The sequence below is a fragment of the Sinocyclocheilus rhinocerous genome, unplaced genomic scaffold (assembly GCF_001515625.1).
Source record: "Sinocyclocheilus rhinocerous isolate Xijiao unplaced genomic scaffold, SAMN03320098_v1.1 scaffold5165, whole genome shotgun sequence".
NCBI classification, from domain to species: domain Eukaryota; kingdom Metazoa; phylum Chordata; class Actinopteri; order Cypriniformes; family Cyprinidae; genus Sinocyclocheilus; species Sinocyclocheilus rhinocerous.
Genome location: NW_015652777.1, coordinates 166,363 through 172,569, shown reverse-complemented (window position 1 = coordinate 172,569; position 6,207 = coordinate 166,363). Strand labels below are relative to the sequence as shown.

The 6,207-nt window shown below is 33.5% G+C and overlaps 1 protein-coding gene across 1 annotated transcript in view; it reads left to right on the top strand.

The window, feature by feature from the left end:
* The window catches only part of LOC107715151 (homeobox protein cut-like 2), a gene marked incomplete at its 5' end in the record, with an annotated part of 53,894 nt that overhangs the window by 3,258 nt on the left and 44,429 nt on the right, over positions 1 to 6,207 (top strand). The gene's annotated exons all lie outside the window — the stretch shown is intronic.

Sequence of the window (6,207 nt, the reverse complement as noted above, 5' to 3'; positions counted from 1 at the left end):
TATATATATATATATATATATATATATATTTCTATTTAGCTTTTAATTTTTATTTCAGTTTTTTTTTTCTTCTACCCATTTTAATAAGGCAACATTTTTACGTTCAATTTTGCAAGTTTTTTAAGTTAACATTTTTTATCTAATATATATTTTTTTAATTTAATAGTTTTAGTTAACTATAACAAAGCTGATTTAGTCATTTAGTGCACTATATTAAACTATACATTTTATGCTTATGACAGTTTTGATTTTAATTGTATGTGCACACACACACACACAACCATACATTCACCGCTCAGTTGCACATGACTCACAGGAACATTTATATACACAACTATAAGAGATAGCTTACATGATATTATTCATTAGATTTTTTAATGCCAATTAGAAACCTGTTTAAGGTGTCATATATCACGTAAAACAGGGTTTTTGTACTCTTCTGAGGTTTATTATGTACTATGTAGACATACTCTGATCTCAAAACATAAAACTAAATAGCAAAACGACTCCGAAATCGTGATGTTAAACCATAAGGTATTTTACATACTGTACGACCACCCACATTTATACATAAATTGTATGTGCTTTTGCCATTTTTATTAGTTTTTGGGGTGTTTTTAATATTTCTTTTTTAGCTTTGTTTTTGTTTCAGTTTTAGTATTTTCAACAAATTTTATTTAAATTAATTTGCCAATGCAACATTTCTAATTTTCATAGAAGTATTTTAAGTTAAAATTTTTCATTTAGTATATGTATATATATTTTATTTAATAGCCTTAGATAACAATAACAATACTGATTTTGTCATATTTTATGCTTATGACAATTTTCATTTTCATTTTGTGCTTTGTCATTTTTAGTTTTTTTTATATATCTAGTTTTAATTTTATTTTTATTTCAGTTATAATAATTTATGACTGAAAATTAATTTTATTTTTATTAGTTGCCAAAGTAACATTTCAAATTTTCATTGAGGTTTTTCATCTAATATTTATATTTTATTTTTATTTTATTTTTACTTCAATTATTAAAAAATATTTTTATTAGTTTTAGTTTTATTTAACAATACCAGCACTGATTGTTTTCACTTAGTCCACTATATTAAAGTATATATTTTATGCTTATGACATCATTTCCATGAGCTCATTAGATATGGACTTCTTAAAGGTACAGTAGCAAATGTTGCCAAGGTGACATTTCTAATTTTCGTTGTTGTTTTTTTCATCTAATATTTATATTTTATTTTGATTTCAGCTTTACTTCAATTAATGAAAATGATTATTAATAATTTTAGTTTAGTTAACAACAGCAACACTGATTTAGTCACTTAATCCCGCTATATTAAAGTATATATTTTATGACATCATTTGCTCATTAACATATGACCATCTACATTTACATATAAACACCTTTACTGTATCTTAGTTTGCCCTCATGAGGTCATTTAGATATGAACATCTTAAAGGTACAGTAGCAAAAACGGTCTGTTTGGAAATGATCATGTAAAACTGTTACTGTTTTTGTTGAGTAAGTGTTTGCAAAAGTGTAGAAAGTGGCCCCTTTTTTCTGCTTGGTGGATGTGTTTGGGGTCGTGTGGGTCCATATGGTCTCAGGTTCTATTGACCGCAGCGGGCCAATCAGAACTCAGCTGGAGGCTGACCGACACTCACAAGTGAAACGTGGGATTGATGAGGAGTGTAGAGCAGAGGAGAGACGATAAGAGAGAAACCAGACAAATAGAGATGAGAGAAAGAGGACAGGGGCCTGACGCTGGACCGTCCTATCAGAGATCACAGGAAGCTGATGCCACTGTTTACACATCCATTGACCTGGTAATGGAAGCTTCTGCTGGAGAGATAAGCTCCAAAACCTAGGGAGCTGCCTACATAGACAGCATTTTCAGGCATCACAGGTGTGCTTCCGACAAAACGGCCGTTTAAAAGGTATGCTGCCTTGCTTTAGCCAAATTGTAGCCTTCACAGAGAATGCAATCCCAGAATGCATTGCGACAGGTTTGGTGAATAAATCCAAGATGGTGGATTAGGCAAACTATGTGTCTGCCAGTGCTGAAAAGTAATGATTAAACATTTCTCAGTGTAATTTTAACCAGTTTTTGTGTGTGCAACATTTTTTATGCTTATTTAAGTATTGCAATGCAATATGTGCTATTGAAATCAGTTGTGTTTTGTGCGAGCAGTGCTGCATGTGTAGAGCATTTCAAAACAGTTACACATGAGGCTCATGCTGCCTATATAGACAGACGTTTTGTATAAAACAGGCTGACTTTAAAGATCTCTCTGATCCCTTGCACTTCATATTGTTCCGTGCTCTTTGAAAGAAGTAATGCATTTTCTTTTAGGTAAAGTGTCTCGCTTTGAAGATGTATTTGGTATGAATCCCTGACCTATAGCTCTCCTATCAATATTTTTTATGTATTAACAAAAAGCATATTTCATGTTTGTTTTTTTTTGCACTTACAAGAGCACTTGTGATTCTTTCTTTCGTGTTTAGAGAATAAAAACAAATTGCAGAAAGCATGGATGTGGTGAATGGTGCAGACAAACGTTAAACAGCCTTCTTGCACTGCAAATAAAATAGTGGCATTTGAGCTCCAGATAGAGTTTATTTGTTATTCGACTAGTTTTTAACTTTAAATGTTTGAAGGACTGAATGCCATTCAGAAGTTTGGGGTCTGTAAGGTTTTTAGTGTTTTTAAAAGAAGCCTCTTCTGTTCATTATGGCTGCATTTATTTGATCCAAAATACAGGAAAAACAGTAATATTGTGAAATATTATTACGATTTCAAAGAAGTGTTTGCTATTGTAATATATTTCAAAATGTAATTTATTCCTGTGATCAAACCTGAATTTTCAGCATCATTACTCCAGTCTTCAGTGTCACATGATTCTTCAGAAATCATTCTAATATGCTGATTTGCTGCTCAAGAAACATTTCTGATTACTATCAACGTTGAAAACAGCTGTGCTGCTTCATATTTTTGTGGAAATGGTGATACATTAATTTTTCAGGATTCTTTGATGAATAGAGAGTTCAAAAGAACAGCATTTATTTGAAATAGAAATCTTGTCACTTTTGATCAATTTAATGTATCCTTGATGAATAAAAGTATTACTTTCTTTCAAAACAATCATACTGACCCCAAACTTTTGAATGGTAGTGTGTATTACAGTAGATGTGGAAGCAGAACATGAACAGGTTGATTCAGGGTGAATCAGGTGACATTCACGCTAAATTTCCTGTTCTTAACAATTGAAGCGGCTTTTGCTTCTTAATTTTATAAACGTACTGCAGCTATTAAATTATCTTGTATTTTAGCATAAAACCAAAGTATTTCAATGCAAATTCATCTGTCACTTTATAAAAGTTCAAATGGACACAAACCTGATCACAATATGCTTAATATACTGAATATTGTGCATGTTAATGATTATGCCATTGCTCCTACAAAGTACAGTCAGCTGCTAAAATAATGTAAAATCACTTACCAAGTAAAGTGGGTCATTATAAGGAAGAATTGATTGGAAATGTTTCTTAAATTGGTGCTAGAATTGATGTTTAGACACACAAGGGCCATCATATGTGACGAAATCTGGCTGAATTGTTTTGTTTTTGCCTTTGATTTATGCAGTGTTAATTTTTTTCACTGACAACAAAGAGACGATAACGAACTAAAACTCGTTTTGAATGACAAAAACTATGACGTAAATCTATTGACATTTTCGTCAACGAATAAAAAAGAGATGAAAATGTTAGGGAGGGACGATTTGGGAAGAGATTCATTCAGAACGAATCTGCTGCGTGGTTCGGAGGCTATGCGTACATGACGACAACGAGACGATAACGAACTAAAACTCGTTTTGAATGACAAAAACTATGACGTAAATCTATTGACATTTTCGTCAACGAATAAAAAAGAGACGAAAATGTTAGGGAGGGACGATTTGGGAAGAGATTCATTCAGAACGAATCTGCTGCGTGGTTCGGAGGCTATGCGTACATATGAACACCGGTGTACACCGGTGCGTACACCGTGAATGCGTACACCGGCGGGACATAAGCTAAAATACACTTGCTGCGCGTTGCATAAAACGTTCAAAAATGTCAATATGTGGGAGTAAGAGAAGAGCAGACATATGGATAAATCTGACGACGCAAGAGAGAACTCAATTCGGTCCGGTTTTCTGAGCGCAGACACTGAAGCACACACACACAGAAAGCGCCTCTCACAGCGCGCGCGAGTACTTTTTTGCGTCGCATTTACGGAGAATTACACACAAAATGATGTCGAATTGTCCGTTTTGACGAGCATTCACGTAAACACAGTTGATTACGTCTTAAGTGAACGTAAACAGTAGGGAGAACGTGTATCAGTACATTGCATCCATTGCATCCCGTGCATTCGGTTTTAAAGAGATAGCAGCCTAATTTAGTTGCTATTGTCCGAGTCATTGATGTTAATCAAGCAACAACAGAAAGACAGAAAATCACTCACTGCTCTTGACTGAAAAACTTTAGTAGCCGTAAAGATTATTCTAAATTTATTTATAGAAATAAATATGTCTGCTTGAAAGAATGAAGAATATGGTAAACAAGTTGCTATAAAGAATGCATAATTAGCCTATATAACCATTGGTATTTCATTAAAAAGTAGACCATGTTCTTGTTCTTTGTGAGAAGTGGTTTTATTTATTTATTTATTTTATTTAATTTGAACATAAAGGTATGTTGTGTATCACCGCAGTTAAATCGGTGTCTATCATGATAAAACCTTAATATCAAACCTATATAATGAGTTTGGAAATTTTAGAGAAATGCTTAATAAATGCACTGTAACTAAATACATTAGATTTTAGCCGACTAAATTTACTGTAGATTTAGTCAAGTAAAATCTTATGATATTTAGTCGACTAAAACTAGACTAAAACTAAAAACAATTCAGATGACTAAAATATGACTAAAACTAAATGGCATTTTAGTCAAAAGAATATGACGAAAACTAAATCTAAATTAACACAGGATTTATGTAAAAAGACCCAGTGAATAACTCCCAATTGACCTCGTCTGTGCATGCTACAAAAGGGTGACGCTGTCTAAACGCAGCTAAAGTTTCCCCCCAAAGCCGCGGTCATCAGGTGCGCGCGTAACCCGCCGTTTGACCTCCCTGCGAAACGTCCTGATGACGAGAGCTGTTTTCATCTGTATCAACCCCTGACGGATCCTGCCATCTGTGAGGGGGAGCCTGTCGTCTACAGCAACCTATTAATCTGTTCTTTCCTCTGGCTTTGAGCAAGGTCACCCCCCCCTGCCATCCCAGGTGCCGTAAAGGACAGCAAACTCACTCTGAAACACTGAAGATTGTTGATCAGACATGTTGATGGAATTTTGTGTTCCTCATCAGAGCACAAACGCACACTGAGTGTCTTTACATGTACAATAAAGTACCACAAAACAGCACATAATAAAAACATTTTAGGGATTTTACGTAAACCCAAAAGTGCAAAGGAAAATTCAAACAGGCATGTGTAGAAGATGTGCACAATTTGAAAAATGAATTTTCTCAATCCATTTTTTTTGTTGTTGTTGTGTTCAGTGGTGACAGTATTGAAGTATTTTTTACTTTGTTGCTGTACTTAAGTACAAGAATCTGTACTTTACCTGAGTATTTTTATTTGGAGAAACTTTTACTTCACTACATTCCAAAGCATAATATTATAGGTTTTACTACACTACATTTCATAAAAACATGTCGTACCTTGTTACTTTGAACTGGAGAAATTGTCACCCACTCTGAGACGTGATAGTGGTGTCCCCAGTGTTGGGGAGTTACTAGTTACATGTAACAGCGTTACGTAATAGGTAACACTTTATTTTAAGGTGTCCTTGTTACACGTTACATGTACTTACTATTATAATAACAATTAATTATGCATCATTACATGCAAGTAACCCTAAGCCAAACCCTAATCCTAACCCAACCCAAATAGTAAGTACATGTAGTTAATTAATATAAGGCCTACTCAGTACTTAAATGTATAATTACCCTGTAACAAGGACACCTTAAAATAAAGTGAAACCAAATCTTGTTTTAAAGTGTAAATAATTATTTATGTACAATACATGAATACTAATGAGTGTGTGTGTGTGTGTATATATATATATATATATATATATATATGACTATATTTA